General features: G+C 27.9%; 1 protein-coding gene across 1 annotated transcript in view; it reads left to right on the plus strand.

The window, feature by feature from the left end:
- The first annotated feature begins 7,804 nt into the window (after positions 1-7,804).
- Positions 7,805-24,283, plus strand: part of Kank (KN motif and ankyrin repeat domain-containing protein 2 kank) — an 86,545-nt gene continuing 70,066 nt past the window's right edge. Inside the window, exon 1 of the mRNA XM_083100624.1 lies at positions 7,805-8,009. The gene's annotated coding sequence lies outside the window, so the exon portion shown is untranslated. The remainder of the gene's footprint in view (positions 8,010-24,283) is intronic.

The raw sequence follows: 24,283 nt of genomic DNA on the forward strand, positions 1-24,283 counted from the left end.
TACGCTTAAATTGGACATTTTTTTAAATCTAAAATTAAAAAAACGTTCGATAATTTTTTCTTTCAAGGAATGGCACGAAGGAATATCATAGTATAAATCTTTACACTTACTTATAAAAAATAGTTTTAAATTAAAAGATTCTGAACGAACTTGTTCATAATGCATCCTAAAAATTTTTTCCATTTCCAGAATAAAATTTAAAGTTTGCTCATTAATAAAGAAAAGTGTTTCCTGTTTAAAGCAGCGCATTTGAGTTAATGTTGCATATGAATATTTACTAGAAATAGTATATTGCCCGTTGCATTTATGCAATTATCACAGATTTTATAATTTTTATTAATTTTATAAATGATATAACCACCTAGGTAATATAAACAATTTAATGTTATCGAAAATTATATTATCATTGTTACATATTATATTGTTGTTTGTGTTTATATTATTAATTTCAACTTTTATACATTTTTTTTCAAGTATATAATCCAAAAAGTCTGAGAAAAATTCTCGGTCATCTTGTTCATAGCTAGCTGAGCCTACATTTTTCATATACTGCAAAATAGTTATTAATTTTAGATCATTCTTAAATTGTAAAGCAGTCGGAATAACGTGTTTAGAACGTACGACAGAAAATAAATTTTCAAGACAATCTTGAGTAAATCGTCCTGTCAATACGAATTCAAATTTTTCCACATCTAATAGATATTTCATTAATTCTATTGCAGATTTGGTAGAAATAATTATTCCTGTCTGAAAAGGCTTCCAGGTTTTTAATATGCCAACTTCTATTTGACTAATTACTTCTATCACTTCATTCAGAAAATCAATAGATTCATTAAACTTTGTTTCGTTAAGTTTATCTAAAGCTAATTTTGGTACTCTAGAACTCATCAATTTAAACCACTTAGAAATAAAACTAATAAACCATGCAGTGGTAATATAACTTTCATTACTAGTTTCATTACCAACAAAATTGAAAGCTGAAGCGACAGAATGATTAAAAATATTAGTTGCATTACATACTTTCATTTTTTGAAAATGATTTTTATTATTAAATAATTTCGATTTTAATTTTGGAACTAAAGATAAACCAAAATTTAATGTTTCTTCCTGTAAACCACATAAATCTTTTAAATCTGCTACATTTATCTTATTAGTTGACAAATTATAATCTGTTACTACTTTCTCTGGAATGATAATTATTTTGTTATTTAATAAACCTTGGTTCAAGTTTCTAAAAGCGTGAACACAATCATGGAAGAAAAATAATTTTCGATTTTCATCATTAGGATGATTACACGCATTATTAATTGTCGTATATTTTGACGCTCCAATTCCAAATGACCTCCACATAGCTTGATTAGCCGATGCCATGTCAGTAGTAACACTGTGAACCCGTAATCCAATATTTTCTGCTTTTTTTATAATATCACATTTTATTGGCTTTAATAAGCTTCCATTTACTCTATCACTAGTGAAAAAATAAGCTACTACTTGTTTCCATCGACTAGCAATTCCGCCTAACATAAATACTAATGCATGAGTAGCAATATCAGTCTTATTATTATCATAATTATTTGGTAAAGTAGCACAGCCTACAAATGTATTTGTACTAGTGTCAAATGAGTTACTTGAAGTAATGCTCATTTCATCAAGAATAAGCATACAATGCTTATCTAAATCTTTTTTAAATGAAAGAACTTTGATACGAAGAAATTCGAAAACTTCATCTAAAATTCCACTAGTAAATTTTAAAGCTTCTAATCGTCGACTCAATGTTCTTAATGAAGGTAGAGGTAAATCACGACTTAATTCCTTATAGCCTGAGCGACCACATGTAAATTTATATTTTAATGCTTTATGTATAGTCTCATTACTCCAACGCGGCATTTTTTTATATTCCCCAGTTAACAATTTAATCTGATCCCTATTTAAAATCTTTTTTATAACTTTTGGAACTATATTATCATTATTAATACCTATGTTTGTTTTTAAACGTTTAATTACTTTTCTAGCATTTTTCAATTTTTGTACAGTTTTCCTGTATCTAGTTCGCATTTTGATGAACTGTTCTTGAAGTTTCATTATTTCTTCTTCTTTTCCTTCTTTTTCTCTTTCTTTTTTTTCCTTTTTTCTTTTCCTTCTTTTTTTTCTGTCATATTCTCATTGTTAAATTCAAAGTTATTCTTATTGTTAGACTCATTGCTTTGGTTTGTTATTTGAACTTCACAGAAAATTTCATCTTGTTCACTATCTGTTTGATTATTATCGACAGACACACTTTCAACTTCATTTAAATTATGTAAGGACATTTCATAACTTTTATTAGGACATTTTATTACTTTTAAATTGCCTGTAAATGAAAAAAGCAATGAACACTTTTGAATGTCATTTTAATGTAATAGTGTGAAATTTTTTAAGTAACTAACAATAAGATAATATTTACTAAATATGATATAGAAGTTATTTACCTGCTTCATCTGCAAATAATATTGGAACAGCATTACGTTTTAATTTCAATAACCCATCCTTTCGTAAATTTTCCCACATTTTTGGGCAAAAATGAATCTATATATGATATTTGCTATTAAGATATTGTTTCATTAATAATTTTTTAATTCTGCTTTTACTACCTGACATAACGTTGAGTATTTATTGGGTGTCCAATTTTCTCGATTAACATTTGTAACCCATATTGCACATCGCTCTTGCTCTTTTAAGAGAAAATAGCACATTTTATATCCGGTTTTCGATGAATTTGAACAATTTTTAGCAGAACAGCTCGGCATTTTTTATTTAAAAAAGAAATCCAAAAATTAATATTCTATTCTAGTGATGTTAAAATCGAACCATTCCTCAGGTTAGGTTAGGTTAGATAGCAAACGAAGTATTTTTAAGAATTTTTTTTATCAATGTATTTATTAAAGCACGTTATTACTATTTATATTTATTTTTATCTGTAATATATTCAATTTTCCCGCATTATTTCCCTACTACATATGGTGGATTAAAGAACCAATCAAAAAATGACCCTCGATGTCCTAACTCTTACTAGAGGAACTCTAGTCTCGGAGAGCGATTCGCCCACCGCTTCGCCGCGCGCCTAGTATAAGATTACAGTGAGACGACTCTCGTCGCCGCGCGCTTCTACTCACGCAGATTGGCCGATCTTCTTTAATTAATTTTTCGTTAATTATTGCGAATATTGCAAAATAGTATAGGTCCTTCCTTCTTAATTTGAGCCAATCTACCTTCACACTTCGGGAATCTGAAAACTTTCCTGACACCCTGTATATACAGGGTTTATCAAAAGTGTGGAAACCCCTTAATATTTCGAAAAATACGCATTTAAAAAAAAATGTTTCATACAAAAGTTATAGGGTTTTATGTGGCGCATTACACAGCAACATTATTATGACCTCGAATAGCATTGTCAAGGTTATGTGAAGGTCACCTCCAACTTTTTAAATGAGACACCCTATATGCTTTTGCATATTCTTGTAGCTTATCTCGAGAGCTTTCCAAAACACTATAATTAAGTTAGTTTTCATTAAGTACTTTCCGAGTTATGAGGCTTGAAATCATTTCTTAATTTTACATAAACCGTAAAATATCTAGTAAAATATTCATTTTTCGATTATCTTACCTTAATACTTTTATGTACAAAATAATGAGAGAAATTAATTTGTATAAAGAAAAAACACAGTTATTTTTAAGAAAAAATATGTAATTGTTAATTGCAAATTACATATTTTTTCTTAAAAACAACTATGCTTTTTCTTTACACTAATGTTGCTGTGTAATGCGCCACATAAAACCCTATAACTTTTGTATGAAACATTTTTTTTTAAATGCGTATTTTTCAAAATATTAAGGGGTTTCCACACTTTTGGTAAACCCTGTATGTATATATATATATATATATATATATATATATATATATATATACATACATACATAGATGTGTGTGTGTGTGTGTGTGTGTGTGTGTGTGTAATTACGTTATTATTTATTTTTCAATAAATTTGTTTTAAGGATATATAATTTTTTGCTTAAACAACTTAGTTAACAATTTATTCGTCTTTGGTTCGTTAATTATTATTACAAATAAAAATAAATATTCAACTATAAATAATCATAAAGTGATTATGACAATAGTACATTATATTGTGGAACATTTTTGAACATACAATTTTAAATACAAAATAATTTGATGATAAAAAAGAGATACATAACATAAGAAATATTTAATTTTAAAAAGTATTATTGTTTATCTTAATATATGTGCCATTTCAATAAAAAATCAATTTTTAAAAAAACAATTTTCTTAAAATTAATATATATAAACTGATAATTTATGATATTTATTCTAAATTTTTATACAATTATATTGTTCCAAAAGAGTAAGAAATAAGAATAATTTCACTCTACTAAATTTTGTTATAGTTAAACATAAAATTTATTTGTTAATAACAAAAAAAATTAATTTATTCTTAAAAATGACAGGAAAACTTATTCGAGTAAAAACTTATTTGTTATTTATAAATGAATTCTCTTTAGTTTCATTTGTTATTTTTAATTGGTTATTTGAAATAAAAGCCCAATTCTTATATTAGTTAACATTATAGAGATACAAACATTAACATATAAGTTCTATATGAATTTTACTCGGTTTATAATATTCTAATAAATGTTCTGCAGAATATTAAGAAAGAATAATAATAACATATATATAATTACTTGGATGTCATCGTATGATGTCTGAATATTTGACGCGGGTACTTGACCTGTGCTCTTTAAATATGGAACAGCGATTCGACGGACGAAGATAGCAACATAGTGAGGTATGAGATATACGCAAAATCTATTTGTTGCGTGCGGAGTGCTCCAGCTGTACCCAATCGACTTACTGTGGCTAAATGGCAAGAAAGTGAAAAAAAAACAATATTTCGCATGTATAAATGGAGATTTAATATATAAATATTTTCTCATCATTATATAATTTATTAGTAAATTACGTTACAATTAATATGATATTAAATTGATGATTCTTATTAGTATTTTTAATTTAATTTTTGTTTTAATTGATTATCACCACAAATTATATTATATATATATATATATATATATATATATATATATATATATAATATAATTATATTATATATATATATATATATATATATATATATATAATATAATAGCAGCAATATTTTACAACGAAAAATCAATTGACGACTTTATATATATATATATATATATATATATATATATATATATATATATAAAGTCGTCAATTGATTTTTCGTTGTAAAATATTGCTGCTATTATCAAATTAATAAGAGAGAGGTGTCGATAAGATACTCCAAATTGGACTCAAAATATCGCGTTTTCTGAAAGAAGAAATATGTAATTTGCAATTGACAGTTACATATTTTTTTTTTTAAATAACTGTTTTTTTACACAAATAATTTATTCTCTTATTATTTTGAGAATAAAAGTATTGATAATCGAAAAATGAATATTTTACGAGATAATTTTATAGTTTATGTAAAATTAAGAAATTATTTCAAGCCTCATAACTCGAAAAGTACTTAATGAAAACTAACTTAATTATAGTGTTTTGGAAAGCTCTCGAGATGAGCTATAAGAATATGTAAAAGCATATAGGGTTTCTCATTTAAAAAATTGGAGGTGACCTTCACGTGACCTTCAGGTGACTCTTCAAGGTCAAACTAATGGCACCATCTTATGTCCCCATCGAAACCATACAACTATTGTCTGAAACATTTTTTCGTATCTTTTAGACTTTACGAGATATTTCAATGGCAAAGTTAAAATGGAACACCCTGTATATGTATATATGTACATACGTACATATGTATGCGCGCGCGCGCGCGTGTGTGTGTGTGTGTACAGGTTGGGCCATTTTAATCCGTCCACTCAAATATCTCCAAACCTGTAAGTTTTAGAAGAAAACTTTTTAAAAAAAAGTTGTTTGAGGGGGACAGAATATAAGAATATTAGTTAGACCTTAGATGGCGTTGTTAAGGTCATATCAAGGTCACATTGAATTTTTTAAATTGAAACTCCTATTTTTTATTACATATTCTTGTAGCTTATTTCGAGATCTTTCCAAAACACTATAATAAAGTATTTTTTCATTGAGTACTTTTCGAATTATGAGGCTTAAAATAATAACTTAATTTTACATAAACCATAAAATATCTAGTAAAATATTCATTTTTTGATTATCTTACCTTAATACTTTTATGTACAAAATAATGAGAGGAATCAATTGGTGTAAGGAAAACACATAATTGTTTCGAAGAAAAAATATGTAATTTGCAATTAACAATTACATATTTTTTCTTAAAAATAACTGTGTGTTTTCCTTACACCACTTGATTACTCTTATTTTGTACATAAAAATATTAAGGTAAGATAATCAAAAAATGAATATTTTACTAGATATTTTATGATTTATATAAAATTAAGATATTACTTTAAGCCTCATAACTCGAAAAGTATTCCATGAAAAAATACTTTATTATAGTGTTTTGGAAAGCTCTCGAGATAAGCTATAAGAATATGCAATAAAAAATAGGGGTTTCAATTTTAAAAATTCAATGTGACCTTGATATGACCTTAACAACGCCACCCAAGGTCTAACTAATATTCCTATCTTCTGTCCCCCTCAGAACCAAACAACTTTCAAAAAAGTTTTCTTCTAAAACTTACAGGTTTGGAGATATTTGAGTGGACGGATTAAAATGGCCCATCCTGTATATATAAATATATATATACAGGGTGATTCTTTGAACAAACATTTGTCTTTAAAATATCAAATTCTTGAATGAATTCCTAACGATTTTTCCTTTTGCGAAATTTTGCCCGGAGCTTAGTTTTTAAACTATAAAGGAAAATAGTTAACTAATTACGGAACGAGTACGAGAGGTAGGCAGGGATGGCGCAATGTAGGCGATTACGTGGGGCGCTCGCCGCGATCAGCTGACTACTATACGCGATCAGTGTGTGTGTGTGTGTGTGTGTGTTAATGTGCACGCACAAGAATATGCAATGAAAAATAGGGGGTTCCATTTAAAAAATTGAAGGTGACCTTCACGTGACCTTCAAACGACTTTTCAAGGTCAAACCAATGACACCATCTTATGGCCCCCTTCAAGCCATATAACTTTTGTCTGAGGCATTTTCCACTATCGGCCCTACCTGAGGAGATATTCCCATGGACGAATTAAAATGGCCCACCCTGTATATATATATATATATATATATATATATATATATATATGTATATATATATATTTCTTGTTATAAATAGAAAAGCGAGTAACATTGGAGATAAATTTGCAATGAACAAAATATTTTATTAATAAAAGTGGAAAATTGGATTCGAATATAGATTCGAATATACTGCATGTTTTAAGTGACACTAGAAAATTAATGAATGATAGATACATAAAATAGACTGCTAATGGCAATAAAGAAAATTACATATAAACTCAAAATCCGTCCCTGACGGTCAACTTTCCTACGGCAAACGCGATGCGTCCGAGAACTTCTACCCTGTCATGTCCCTTATACCTCAGGTATACGGGGCAACCTGTCGAGAGATTCCCCAACATCCTCTCCTTCTCTCCTTGATCTTCCGTAGCCGCACATTTACCCGTATCTCTTTTTCCGCGTCTCTCGCCGCGAACGATGTGCACGATGGAAGGGGCCAGAGGCTGAAGAAGAAGGAGAAGGAGAAGAACCAGTCGTGAACCAGAACCGTCGGTCCTCAGAATCTCCCAGTCACCTCTTCGAGTCTGTGCGGCTTAGTGTACGTGGAAATTGTCGTGTGCAATCTCACCGGTGACTGTGCAAGATCAATCAGTATAACGTTGCCATCATAGCATATGATCGTACGCGCGCGTTCGCGCGCGCGTCGATCTAATTGTAACTCAGCAATGATACGGCTGGTGATACGTGAGAATAAAGAAGAGTGACAGGTTAGTGGATAATCATTTTTGTGTTTGTAAATAGATAGATTGGTTTATGTGAATGACTTATCTGAAGGAGTCATGGAATAAAGCAAGATGGGCAACTTTATATAATATAGAGATGCTATATATGTGTGTATTTAAGTGTGCATCTTTAATTCCAATACATATTACTACATATAAAATATATAAGAAAAATAAAACATACAATAAAAGAAATATAAATTAATATAATAAAAAATTTTAATTATTGATTTAAAATCATTATCAATTAAAAAAACATATTATGTCTACATACAGCAAAGTAGAAACATTTTTTTGTAATATATATATATATATATATATATATATATATATATATATATATAATGGAAAATATAAATTAATATAAGAAATTTTAATTATTTATTTTTAAAATTACATTTAATTTAAAAAGAACAAGATGTTATATATGTATATACACGCAACAGAGTAAAAACACTTTTTTGTAAAAAAGCAAGTAAAATAATAATTAAAGATAGTAATAAAAGTTTCTTATGTTGTTAATTTATTTTATAATGATATGTGAAAATAATAAATCAAAACAATATATTATAATTGCGATGTATATGTGTATTTCTAATTCTTTTAAGAAGGTTTTCTACATACCTGAAAATTAAAACACGAATTTATTTGTTTCAACTAAAATTTTACAATTTTAAATTTTGAAATTATGCTTAATAGAATTTGATATGTGCTTATATATAAAGAAATAGTAATATTTCCGTTAAAAACATTATATATGCTATCTCATTGTATCACGGAGGTTTATAGATTAAATCCAAAGACAATCTTAAACGTAAACTATTTCTGCAATGCATGGATTATCTAACGTGACAATAACTTTAAAGATAGTTTTAAAGTTATCAAACTTATTTGCTGTGGCATGTTCTATATACCAACAATAGTGTCTTTTCTAGTTTGTTGCGTTATTATTACATAACCAGAAGCACGAATTTCATTAATGCATTTATTGATTTAATTGAATAATTATTTCATGCATATTGCGCACTTTGTTAACGCATTAATTGTCTGCTGAACATCGAATTAAAGAGTCAATAACCATATTATATAGGAGGTCAATTGTATTATTTTTTTACGATAAACCTTTGTTAGAAATAGCGCGTTAATGTGTCGCTACGAAATGAGAGATATTATAATCGCGATACTCGCACTAATAATACAATTTTCAAGAAATTTACTTTTTAAAAAATATTCTTTTTTTGAATAAAAAGATATTTATAAAATTGAAAGGATTTAAATAATAATTAAATAAAATTTAAGAATCTTTATAATATTTAAAACACAATTTTTAGATATTTATAAAATTATATAAAAATTTAATCTAATCGCTTTATTTTTATTTTTCCTTTTCTATTTTTATGTTATTATATTTCATTAATATTAAATCAATATTTTTCAACTTCTTTAGATGATAAAAATGTAGAAGCAATTAGTAAAAGTCTAACTTTTCAATTTAATTTTGCTTTCAGTATCGTGAAAATTTTTTTACAAGAATGTCTCAACCTAGGATCCGAATTTTAAATACTTAAAAATAAATTCTGGATCTCTTAGACATAGCAAAAATGATGGTGATTTAATTTTTGCTATTAGCCATTCTTTAGTATTAAAAGTTACCACTAGGAATACTGTACTCTTATGTCTTATATTTTATATATGTTACAAAAATATGATGTAAATGACATAAGCGCGTCTTTTATTTTAGTAGTACATGAAATTTATTTATGCATAATTATAATCCATTCCATAAATTTCATGTATTACTAAAATAAAAAAACGTGTCATTTACATCATATTTCTAAAACACATGTAATAAGGCATATGAAGGTACGACGTATCTGATAATAATTTCCGATAATAACAATATAAGGAATTGTTATTAACAAAAATAAAAATCACTATTGTTTTTATTTATCCAAAAAATCCAGAATTCCCAAGTTGAAACATCCTCCTTGTTAATAATTATAATTTTATATATTATACCACTACTATATTATACAACATCAAAGGACAATGGCCGCATTCAGCGGACTCAACAGTTGGGCAACATTACTAGATTTTCCAATGTAATTTGACGCTGATTGGTCGGAACTGAAAGTAGAAACCAATCACGTTCGATTGCTACTTAGCGGTTGAGTCCGTTGAATGCGGCCATTTATTTACAATTGGGTAAAATATATAGATTAAATTACTATATTTATTCTGTGTGTTTCATATTTCAATTTGCCGATAATTAAAATATAAACTGTTTTCATGTACAAATAGATATTGATTGAATAGTTATAAATAATAAATATTGATTTTGATATTCCAGATTAAATTCTGCTGATTAATGTCTATTAATAATTATATTTTGTCCAATTGTGTGCAAGTGGCTATTTTTGTAATTTCACCTGTAAGATCGTTATTAGCAGTCTAGAGCCAATGTATATTCATAGTTCATTCTTATATTTAAAATCATTTTAAATATAGTCGTATGTTTTAAGATTCCATCAGTCATGTCTAAATTTTAAGATTCAATTCAGAAATCGTCGTTTTCAGACGTACATTTTCAGACTGTACTTGAGACGATTTTAAATATAAGGACGAATTATAAATACTTCATATTAAGTATAATATATAGAAATATATAGAAAAATCTACATTAGTAGTATATAATATATTTTTTAATAATACATATATTGTCGCGTGAAGTCATTTGATTAACGTATTAGCTTAAGTTAAAAGGATTCATATCAGAGTAAGCAGCTTGGCACGATATGATTATCCTATCGAACCGTAAAGAGACACCCACAATAATTTCTGATTTGCATATTGCAGCGTGGCGTTACGGAACGTCTATTTATGAACGCTTGCATCGTTATTTATATTCTAGCTATTCGATCGCAACTCATATCTCTTTATATGTAGCGAGTATGTTATCAGATACTCTGGATATCATAAACGTAGATAATTTTTCGATATTATATTGCGACATCTTGCAATTACTCTTGCAAATACTTATATTATTTTTAAACATAAACTTTGATGCGTGCGATATTTTTTATGTTTTTATTATCGGCGATACACATACACAGCGCGCATATTCAAAAGACATCCAGAAGATATTCCGAAAACGTCCTTTGGATAATAGGATGTCTTCAAGATATTATTTGAATGTCTTTTGGATATACGTGTTGTTTTTAGATATCACGTGGCATATTGATGTTTTTTGTTAGAAATATATTTTTAGGACACAAGCGTGTTAAAAGCGATATGAATGATGTCTCGAGTGTGTTGCTTAATCACATTAATCTTTGCGGTATATAAATCTACATGTACGAGTGCGTACCGTTTCATTTTGAGAGCGCGCGTATGCTAGACATCGAGTTAGAATCATTATACGATTAACAATGATGTAGCCATATCTATGAGCATAATGCAGAAAACATAATTAACGGTTAAAGCTTGCATAATTGATTGACATTTATTAAATACTTTCGCCTTTTGGTAAACGACCTTTAGGAACTTAGAAACGAAATATTAAGAGCTTCAACGCTTTCTGTATACCCGTAAAAAGCGCTGTATTTATTGAACCATAGCAAAAACAAAAAAAAATTGCTAAATATACTGAATAGGGGACCCAGCCTCAATGACCTTGACCATGATATATGTTGTCAAGGTCACTGTCCTGAGTGACATTCAAAAGATTTTAGCTGTCGCTCGTCATTTATAAAAAAAATATTAACAACAAAAGTTTTACGAATTATGTGCAATTTTTAGACATTGTATGACGTTTTAAGAGTCAAGGTGAAATGTACATGCGTGGCTACAGTGGGTTCCGCCCCCCTACGGGGGCTCCACTTCCGGAAGATATAACCTAACTCAAACCTATTTCTGATTTATAACTAAAATTTGATTTGGGATGAACTTTGCTTTGCGTGAAAAGTTGCAAACCCATGTGAACTTCGTTTTATCTTGCAAAGTACATGCGTGGCTACAGTGGGTTTTGCTTCCCCTACGGGGGGACTTCCGGAAGATATGACCTAACACAAACCTATTCTGATTTAAACCAAATTTTAATTTAATAAAATTATGTTCTATTCACAAATGAAACTTTTTTCGTTAATATTTTATAAATAACAAACAGCTAAAAGTTATTCAGAAAGATTATCTCGGTAAATGTAAACAAAAAATATAAACATATTCAAGATATAACGAAAAGATAATACAAGTAAGTATGAAATTTCAAAATTGCATATCTCAGGAACGAAGAGAGACCGCCGCAAAATTCAAACAGTGTATTGCTTAGAAATGAACTCTCTACAATATATGTCAAAATAAAAATTTTTCGAACTGTGTAACCTAAAGTAAACATTTACCGAAACTACTTTTCTCTTCCAGATCGCAGAAAAAAAATAATTTTACAGATAATGTGTAGCACAAATAGATTTAAAAAAAATATTTTATTAATGGATAATATAAATAAGTGTGTGAAATGTGTGAGATCATCGATTAAAATAAATACTACAAACTATTGTAATTGTACGTCACAAAATATGCGGATGCGTATATCTTGTTTCGCATTCACTTACGTTCATATATTTTTTATAAAAATGTGTACAGCCTCCGGCGCACGTACAATATTTTCCGTCTGGCATAATTAGTGCCCTCGCAAGCCGGATTATACAGATCAACGTAATTGCCAGAGGATTAGTTCACTATTAAGGAGACAGCATAAATGCCATTTTCGCGGAATGAAATAAAAGAGCGATTCAACTGCGTTTTACGAGCGATACACGCCTACCTACGCGGCGCGATATACGCGCCAAAGTGATAGTAAAACGCGCCAGGAGATAGTTTATCTGCCGTATCGACAAGCATATCCATTCCGATTAACTCGACACACGAATGTTATTGTATTCTTAAAAAATTTACGCAATTGGAGGATCCGAAGAGTAATAGTGTATAAAATATTAATAACACCGGGGAACAAAAAAAAATTTTTCTCATGTTGCCAAAGGTTTAAGATCGGTTTATATATATTTGAGGGTCCTAATTTCGTATTATATATTCACTTTGGCTAAATTGACTCTGATTTTTAAAATAATCGAAATCGGTCAAATTTGATCTATTCTTAAATTGTAATTACCTCCCGAATGATTCAAACCTGCTTTACTTGACAAAACGATGTACATTCAATTCGTTATCAACCCTCCTCTAAAAAAATAACAAGAACTTGTTTTATTAGTGTTAGTTTAACTAGTGGCCTCATTTGACTAAATATACGAACATTTTTCACCGCGACAATGGGTACTTTGCGAAAACAGTGTGAATAACAGTGTAAATAATCCTGATGTTTTCTATATTTGTGGCAAATACACTGTTGTGGATAAAAATTATATGGTTATGTTTCTTTTATATTGACTTTATTTTTTTATGAATATTTAGGGCATAAGCATTTGCTCGAAAACTAGAGTCAATCTAGAAAAATTAACAGTATATTCGAATTCAGGAGCCCCTAATTATTCAAAATCGACTCATAAATCTTTGGCAACAGATTGACTGTTCCCCAGCGTGATATGTAATTTATTTAATTTTTCATAAATATTATGGAAAAAAAAATATATATATATTTATATTTATATTGTGTACATGTGTGTATATACAGGGCTTATTTTAATTTATTCACTTAAATATCTCAAAACTTGTAAATTTGAGAAGAAAAGATTTTTTGGACGAAAGTGTTTAGCTCCGAAGAGAGAAAAAAATTGGGATATTAGTTTGACCTTGGAGATTCTAAAACCATGTGATAATTAATTTAGTTTTTAAATAAAACCATCTTAAAATGTTTTTATATAAATCGGTTCCTCGCAATATTTGTCATAAGAAGTAACAAAGAGAAGTAAGATGATCAAAAATTAAATAGTTTACAAGATATTTCATAGTTTATGTAAAATTATGATAATTATGCACTTTACGGACGCCCTCACTGATTTCAATAATCTTGACATATGTTGTCAAGCTCACTTTCCTGAGTAAGTATCAAAAGGTTTTAAGTGTCGCTCACTATTTATTAAAAAGTTATTAACGAAAAAAGTTTAATGAATATAATATGATTTTGCGACAGCATGTACGTTTAAGAAGATATATTTGATGGAATATATGTTCAATATACAGCGAAGATCATCATTAAATGTAGAATAAACTCTGCTTTGTGTTGCAAAGTACATGCTTGGAGACATAAGGTTTCGCCCCCCCTCCCCCCTACGGGAGGGCTCCACTTCCGGAAGATATAACTTAACACAAACCTATTTCTGATTTAAAATTAAAATTTGGTTTAAATCAGAAAAATAGGTTTGGGTTAGGTTATACCTTCCGGAAGTGGAGCCCCCCCCGTAGAGGGTGCGGAACCCGCTGTATCCACGCATAAACATTTCACCTTAACTCTTAAAACGTACATAATGTCTAAAAATTGCATATCATTCATAACATATTTTTTGTTAATAACTTTTTAATAAATGACGAGCGACACTTAAAACTTTTTGATATTTACTCAGGAGAGTGAGCTTGACAACATATGAAATCGGTGAGGATGTCCGTAAAATGCATAATTACCAAAATTATTTCAACTTAAAATATAAAATATCTCGTAAACTATATACATATAGAATATATTCAATTCTACTCTTATAAATTTTTATGTCAAATATTGCGAAGAAGATTTATATAAAAAAATTAGAGTAGTTATATTTAAAAAAAAATTAGGTTAATTTTTTACATGATTTTAGCATCTACACCCGGAGTCAATAAATATCGAATATTTCTATTTATTTTCTCCCTTCGAATCCAACAAATTTGTCTGAAATGTTTTTTTGTATTTTCTATATTTTTTGAGATATTTTTCTAGGGCAATTAAAATGGAATACCCTGTACATATAATTATGTTAAACTAATAATGAAATTAAACATTCTTTTGAATGATCTATATTGAACCGGCAATTCGAACATAATGATTCTAATTTACGTGGGCTTCTGCTATTAATGACATCTTTGCTATTGTCTATTAGTTATTAATGAGATATTTCCATAAAATATTCCATGCTTGCTTCTCGAGAATGCAGTAGCAGGTGCAAACAAACTCTTGTCTTCGTCTTTTTTCCTTCTTGATGGTATTAGACTACGTTTACATGTGCGTCGGCGCATAACTATGCATATTATTACGTAACAGCTTGCATCGATTGCTCTGTTGAATTTGTAACAAAAGAAAATATTTAGCGCACACAAATACATGCGCCATTCCTATGTTAATGCACAATATGAATTGTCATGTCTCGTTAAAAAAATTTCGCATTCTTTAAAATGATAATTACAAAATAAATTTTTTAATTGAACGGGATTTATATTTAATAAATATTTACGCTGCTCTGATATTTTATATTTTATTAATAATGCAATAAAAATATTAATCATATTATCTGTAATTATAAGGATAATAACAAATTGATGAATAATAATAATGAGACTGACAAAAATTTATAAATAAGAAAATTTGAACCCAAACGTTTTAATTTCTATTCTCTCTCTCTCTCTCTCTATATATATATATATATATATATATATATATATATATATATATATTTAAACTTTCACATCCACGATTTCACAATGATAATCTTTCTTTTATCATTTCAACTTTACTGGATAATGGTTATTCTATCAATTTCATTTTTCATACTATTTTCCATAGACTTAAGTTTCTAATTTCCAATAGTAAGAATAACGCAGTTGCTCCCACTTAATCCCCCTCCTCCCCAATTCCTTTCTTTACCATCCCTTTTTCGTCAAGTTTTCCAAAGGATTTTGATTCTAACATAAAGAATTATTTGAACGGGAGACTGGCTTATACAGTAAATAATAAATTAAAATCCTTCATTAGATTGTACAAGGATCTGGTGTCTAAGTTCCATCACTTGAATGTTATTTACAAAATCAGTTGTTTAGATTGTGAGGCTTCTTATGTGGGACAGACTAAAAGGAAGTTGCTTACCAGAATTAAAGAACATCGTTCTGATATTAATAAAACTTCTGGTTCGCTTTCGGTTGTGTCCCTCTATAGACTTGAAGGCCATGACTTTGATTGGGAAAATGTTTCCATTTTGGATGAGGAACCGAGATATAGAAAGAGATTGATTGGGGAAATGTTGCACATTTCTAGTCAGAATCATGGCATTAACATTCAGAGTGACACCGAATTCTTAGATAGGTTGTATTTGCCAATTTTAAAAAAAATTTCCCATTAATAATTAAAAAAGAGAATTCCGTTTTGTCTTTCGTTCTGTCTTCTTTCCTTTTGTGATGTTCTGCTCTTTCCCCCCCTCTTCGGACGCTTCAGGTTACTAGGCTATATATGTGTCTTACACCATTGTTCAGCGCCATTTGATACAGCGGTGTGATGTTCTTAATTTGCTCGCCCTTTTTGTGGGATTTGTTGAATGTCTGTGATTGCGTTCAATCTTGAGATCCGTATGTATAATAATTTTGTTATCAGATCTACATTACTTTTACATTGCACGTTAAATGTTTTTATCTTCGGATGTTTAATATTTAATTTTTGTTTTCCGGATTGTCGCTGGAGAATATGTTGCTCCGTCTGTTTTTCTTTTACAGGCGGTCACCTCGTTTAAGCCTTATTACACAATCTTCATTCGCCTTAAGGACCATCAAGATTCTAATTTTCATCGATTGACGCATCCTTAACTACCTTTCATTTTAAATTAGAAATGATCGTGGACTTGCGTTCCAGATTTCTTTTCGGTTTTTGCTTTCGAGGTGAGCGGCGTGTTCTTTGGTGTACACTGCGGATATGGGGGGAAAGAGGTTTTTTATCCGATTTTTGTTGCGACATTTCGACTATGACTGTTAATATTTTGCGCTCTCGTCTAATCAATTTTTTGAATTATTCGTTATTTTACGTTTCTTTGCTTCCGACTTTTTTGATTTTGTAAGCACGTTTTATTCTGTTTTGTGTTTCCGAAACTTTTGTACATAATTTATTATGTTTTGCTCATTGACGTTTATTTTTATTTTATGCTTATTACTTTTACTTTGTTTTCTGACATTGAAAAGGATCCGAATTGGATCGAAACGCAGCGTTTGTCGTGTTTAAATTAAATAAACGTTTTCACATGGATTGCTACATGAAGTGAAATAACCATTCTACTTTTGCATACATGTCACCAATGCTTTGGTCCTTGAAGCCTTTTAACTAACTTGTATTGATTTTATCTAACGGACCTTTATTTCATTATAATAATCTTTTATATACAGGGTGGCCCATTTTAATTCATCCAGTCGAATATCTCGAAAACCAAGCCCGGAAGAGAAAAATGTTTCAGACAAAAGTTGTTTGGTTTCGAGGGCCATAAGATGGTACCATTGGTTTGACCTTGAAGAGTCATTTGAAGGTCACGTGAAGGTCACCTTCAATTTCTTAAATGGAACCTACTATTTGTCATTGCATATTCTTGTAGCTTATCTCGAGAGCTTTCCAAAACACTATAATTAAGTACCTTTTCGTTAAGTACTTTTTGAGTTATGAGGCTTGACATAATTTCTTAATTTTACATAAACCGTAAAATATCTTGTAAAATATTCATTTTTCGATTATCTTACCTTAATACTTTTACGTACAAAATAATGAGAGGAATCAATTGGTGTAAAGAAAACACATAGTTGTTTTTAAGAAAAAATATGGAATTTGCAATTAACAATTCCATATTTTTTCTTCAAAACAACTATGTGTTTTCTTTACACCAATTGATTCCTCTCATTATTTTGTACGTAAAAGTATTAAGGTAAGATAATCGAAGAATGAATATTTTACAAGATATTTTACGGTTTATATAAAATTAAGAAATTATTTCAAGCCTCATAACTCGAAAAGTACTGAATGAAGAAATACTTTATTGTAGTGTTTTGGAAAGCTCTCGAGATAAGCTACAAGAATATGCAATGACAAATAGTAGGTTCCATTTAAGAAATTGAAGGTGACCTTCATGTGACCTTCAAATAACTCTTCAAGGTCAAACCAATGATACCATCTTATGGCCCTCTCGAAACCAAACAACTTTTGTCTGAAACATTTTTCTCTCCCGGGCTTGGTTTTCGAGTTATTCTCCATTAAAGGTTAAAATGGTCCACCCTGTATATATATATATATATATATATATATATATATATATATATATATAAGCTTAAATTCACATGTACATCATATCTATTTGTTATGATTGATTAACTGAATCAGCAATTATCAACATGAAATAGTTGTTCAGATAGCTATAGATAGTTAACTATTCAGATAGATAGTTAACTATTAATTTCATGTTGATAAAAAGTATTGTAGAATTTTGTGATTTTCAAGTAAAAATGTTTTTTGATTAATATATTTCAGAGTAGTAATCCTTGAATTAATATTTTGCTTGAGTTTTGTATATTAAATATGTGTGTTTTCAATATGTGTGAAAATTAGTACTTTATTAAAATTATGATTAATTTTTATTAATGAGTTTAAATAGATTTTTCGAGATTTATAACATTCTATTTATATTATATTGTAAATTATATATTAGTTTTTTATCAATAATTCAAAATAAAATACAAATTAATTCGATTCAAATTTGTTAAATATGTAAGTGAAATATAGTTAATAGTTTATATTTAATAATTTATAAATTATTCAATTTAAATTTAATGAAATGAATCTCCAATATTAATTTGATTACATATGGCATTTTATTTTATTAAAAGAATTAAATCATCCTAATATCTTAAATTTTATTTTGATATTCATGCTATATATGAATATTATGAGAAAATATTAATAAACAGAAACACATGATGTAATATTTCAATAAGTATTTCGCTTTCTTCGAGAGTAATATTGATTTTTAAGTTCTCTATAAGTACACGTTTTTCTGCTTGTCTTTAATATATGCGAGAGGCATTTATGAATGTACAACGTAAGAATGATCAACTTTATTCGCAATGCCGAGACCTTGACATTATTTCTCAACTTTGATTGAGACCGTGTAAATAATCGCGAGTCGTGCCGAGAGATGCTTTTGACAACTATGGTAATATTTCCATGAGGCATTGCAAACAATGTCATCGCATAAAACGTAATTTACATCGGAATATGTTTCTTGAATATGTAATCTTTTCACTGATTCGTAGTTAATTACGATGATTACTCATCAAGAATGTCTAGAAATTGATATAAGAAAGAAACATATATGATATGCTATTATTTGTCATATTTTAAATTCGAAAGCAGTTCTAATTAAATTTAATAAACTGTAATGCATGAGAAACAATCGCATATAATTTGACTTCAATATAGATTTATTTCTGCTAATACAATTGTAAAATGATATGATATGCTTAATTAAATCGGATTAAATTAAAATATGAAGGAAGAATGAGAGAATATCTAATGAATTAATAAATTATTTTCAGTGTTTATATTCTATGTCAACTATAATGTTTACCGAAATAATCTAAATTTTTTAAAGAACATATACATTATATAACTTATATGATTAATAACATATATGATTACACATTATGTAATTGCATAATTACAGAAAACGCTGACTTCTCTCTAAAAATATGTAAATGATATATATGTATAAATACTATAAAATTTATTAATTAAATATTATAAAATTTATAAATATTATATGTTATTATATCTAATATTTTTTGAATCGTTGAATACAATGAAATTATTATTATTATATATAAAATTATTATTTAAAGTTTTTATTTAAAGTAATGGGAAAGTGATCAAAATATATCTTGAAGAAAGCGATCAAAATAAGTTGTATAATACAGTTAATGATAATTTTGTTTCCTAATTATTCAATTATTTGTATGACTTTTTATTCTTTTTTTATTTTTTTATTGAAAAATTACTTTTTTATTGTAAAATTGAACAGTTTAAAAATGTTAAATCTAATATAACAAAATCAACATAACAGATAATAATTAATAAGAATAGATAATTTTCTTATTGAAAGAATTTTAAATCTTGCAAATATGCAAATATGCATTTGATTATTTAGTTATAACTATTAAAAGTTAGTAATAAACTTCTACTTCAAAAGTTTTATTAATGGTCAAGAGGTAAATTTTTTTTTGAAAGTAGACTTTTTAGTCTGAAATCTAATTTTACTACATTTCCTACATATTATACAAGATTCACTTATTTAACCTCAGGCAAATATTTCGAAAAATGAAAAATACGAAAAAATGTTTCGTACAAAAATTTTATAACTTCGAGAGAGACCTAAGATGGTACCATTGATTTGACCTTGGGCAATTGTTTGAAGATCACGTGAAGGTCATCTTTAATTTCTTAAATAGAACCCTCTATTTTTCATTACATATTCTTGTAACTTACCTGGAGAAAATACTATAATTAAGTTATTTTTTATTAAGTACTTTCCGAGTTATGAAGCTTGAATGTTACAGTACCACCTGCATTAGCATTACTAAAATGTACCGCGTACTGCGTACAGATTATGGTCGGATTTACATTTCTTGTGTGCGCGTATGTATGAGTACATACACAAAAGAAGTATAAATCCGACTATACAACCTGTACGCGGTACTTTTTGAATGCTAATGCCGGCGGTACTGTAACATTCAAGTCTCATAACTCACAAAGTACTTAATGAAAAATAATTTAATTATATTAACATTTTTGAAAGCTCTCGAGATAAGTTACAAGAATATGTAATGAAAAATAGAGGATCTATTTAAATTTAAGAAATTAAAGGCGACCTTCACGTGATCTTCAAACAACTATCCAAGATTAAACCAGTGATACTATCTTAGGTCTCTCTCGAAGTCATAAAACTTTTGTACGAAACATTTTTTCATATCTTCCATATTTTCCTGGAACGATTAAAATGAATCCTGTATAGTACAACATATTAGTAAATTTATTCATTGTGTGTGTATTGTGTGTGTTTATGTCACCAGAATCTGAAGAGACATTATACGTTATTTAAATATTCATCAGTAACAGGCATCGAATTCAAATATCAAATCAATAATTTGTAAGAAAGTTTTTCTTTAAAGAAATTCCAGAGTAGTAGTAAAATCTACTACAAGATTTTAAACTATTTACTACAAGATTTTAAATTATTTTAGAGGTTGCATATAAACTGATTATATTATGCAATCTGGGAGAGAGAACGTAAAATTTTTCATGTGAAAAAATTGACCATCTTACCTAATTTTTATTTTCACTTTGGTTTTGCCATGTTATATTTCGCATTTCTCAGATATTTAATTTTGAGACATTTTCTTGGTTATTAATGAAAAAATATTATAATAAACTAATACAAATAATAATTGAAACAAAATTGATTATTAATCATATTATTATTAAAAAAGATATGTTTTGACATTTTTAAGATATATCGTGTGACCACTTTTTCAAGGTTCAGAAAGTTACCATCATATATTCAACGAATAAAAAAAAAAACAACATTAAATATAGATATATAATTTACACTTGCTACACTTTTTATAAAAATCTTTTTTACTCATTGTCCAATCTATTCATTATTATTTTATGCAATCCATTTTGTTTCAACGAAGAAGTCAGTGAAATATGTAATTTATTTTATCCAATCTACATTTTTCTCCTCATATATACTGGTCATAAATAAATACTATTGACATAAAGAAATAAAAGATAAAGAGATTCAAAAGTATATGTTACTTTTAAATAAAAATAATTGATTATCAATTATTTTTATTTAGAAACTATTTTTACGATACGTTGTAAACATTTGTATATACGATATACATATATAATTAATCTGTATATCTCTTGGTTCGATATTTTTTTTCCTTTATCGCATCCTCTTTATTGAATCATATCGGATCGATGAATTTTATTTATGCATAAAGTATCTCAAAGAAATACCGACATTTCAGAATCAGAAACTATGTTTATTTAGAATCTGAAGCATCTCGCAAAGATGATTGCGACGATGAGTCTCATTAACGTAAATAATTGTTTTGAGAAAAAAAATATGTAATTGTTAATTGCAAATTACATATTTTTTCTTCGAAACAATTATGTGTTTCCTTTACACCAATTGATTTCTCTCATTATTTTGTACATAAAGTATTAAGATAATTGAAAAATAAATATTTTACTAGATATTTTATAATTTATGTAAAAATTCAGAAATTATTTCAAGCCTCATAACTCGAAAAGTACTCGATGAAAAAATACTTTATTATAGTGTTTTGAAAAGCTCTCGAGGTAAGCTACAAGAGCTTTTTTTGGCAACAGATAGCCCTGACACCCTGTATAATATAATAACATAATAATATAATAATATAATAATGTGATGCTTGTTAGATTAAAAGACAATATAGTATTTTCAATTGAACTCTCTATTGAACTATCTATATGATATTCTTATCATAAAAAGCAATTCTGTTCGCTATTAGCTGAAAGCTATGCAAAATTAACTTGTTCTTTTGAGTTAATAATCTGAGAAATCTTCGCACACTCGATACTATATAATTGTATAATTAGTTAAATATAAATATTTGCGAATTCTTAATCTGTAATATTTTGCAATAAATGAGTTTGTTCATTTGCGATTAGGTTTATTTACGATTTGGTTTCGGTTAATTAAATGACCGCAACGAGATAACATATATCTGCGAAAATAATTTCTTTACGATTTTAATTCTTCACGATTATTTTTAATTGATTTTAAGTCGTAATTTGTAAATCTAACGATTTTAATTCTAACACGTAAGGATTTTTTGGATTTTAATTAAAAAAAACATATACTATAAAACTTCATTTATATAAATATTAAAAATTACTAAAAGTATATATCGTATATTACTGTATGTTATATATTACTATATATTGTTATTAATATATTAAATATTAATATTATTATTATACATTACTAGTATATAATTACTAATATTAAATATTAATATAAAAACTAATATTAAATATTAATATTACCATAATTAAACAATAACGCAAAAATTGCATGTTGAGTACAAAACATGTTGAGTAAAAAACAGATTTGTGTGTGCGCATACGTATGTGTGATATTTGGAATGAATATAAAAATTTGAATTAATTGTGAGAAAAACACGCATTATTAACCATTTTCGCAGACCTCTGTAATCAAAAATCTTAATCAGAAAAAATTATAAGTATGAATTAATATACAGAGAGAATGTTAATATTTTTGCTTTCGAACAGCAATATTTTTTTATTCATACAATCAATATTATATGAATAATGCGCAATGCGACTTATTTATCACTTTTTTAAAATGAAAGAATACAAAATTATATAATTACAAAATTACAAACAAGGCTAGCCACTAAGATAAACGCGTGGTTTTCAAAAATACATGTCGTTAGTACTTTGTATGCAAACAGCTTGTTTAACATTTCCGCTGCAATCAGATCTAACAGTGTAATTCAGTATGAATCTCTTAAAATCTAATCATTTTTTTCATATTGAAAAACAAATATTTGATCGCGATTTTATGCTTGATTATTTATCGATATAGTAGCGCGAGACTTGGAAAAGATAATACATGGCCAACGATGAATATTTATATATAAATACATACTTATTTGATAAAAATTAATCTGTGATATTGCTTTAATTCATGAAATGGAAAAGATATGTTTTTTCAATCTATAAGATTCAATAGTTTTCATCAATAGGTAATATCATAAAAATCACTATGCAAATATTTGAGCGCTTTCGAGACGTGAATATAATTCGTGATTTAATATTTATTGTATATCGAGTTTGCAAAATATTTTAGCGAGAATTGATCATTCTTTTAAGAAAGTTCGTAGTTTACTATTAAATGTTAAGATATTATCAATTATTACAAATTATTAAATACTATTGCGGCTAAAATTATGATTTTAAGCAAACAATTTATATCTATGCAAGACGATGTTATTAGCGTCAAAAATCAAGATTTATCTCATTGATTGAGTTTGTTTTCAATGATGATGGTTATTAAGCGCAAAGTATGTGTGTTTTCGAAGTTTTAAATGCTTTTAAAGAAGCAAGGCCTATAGGCTCATATCCCGCACGAATCGTATTATTCAAGTCGTACACACGCGTGTGCGTAATGCGTATGGGCGAACGAGAG

Source organism: Camponotus vicinus, unplaced genomic scaffold (assembly GCF_025532165.1).
Source record: "Camponotus vicinus isolate PSW18456_S1 unplaced genomic scaffold, iyCamVici1.0 SCAF_1, whole genome shotgun sequence".
NCBI lineage: Eukaryota > Metazoa > Arthropoda > Insecta > Hymenoptera > Formicidae > Camponotus > Camponotus vicinus.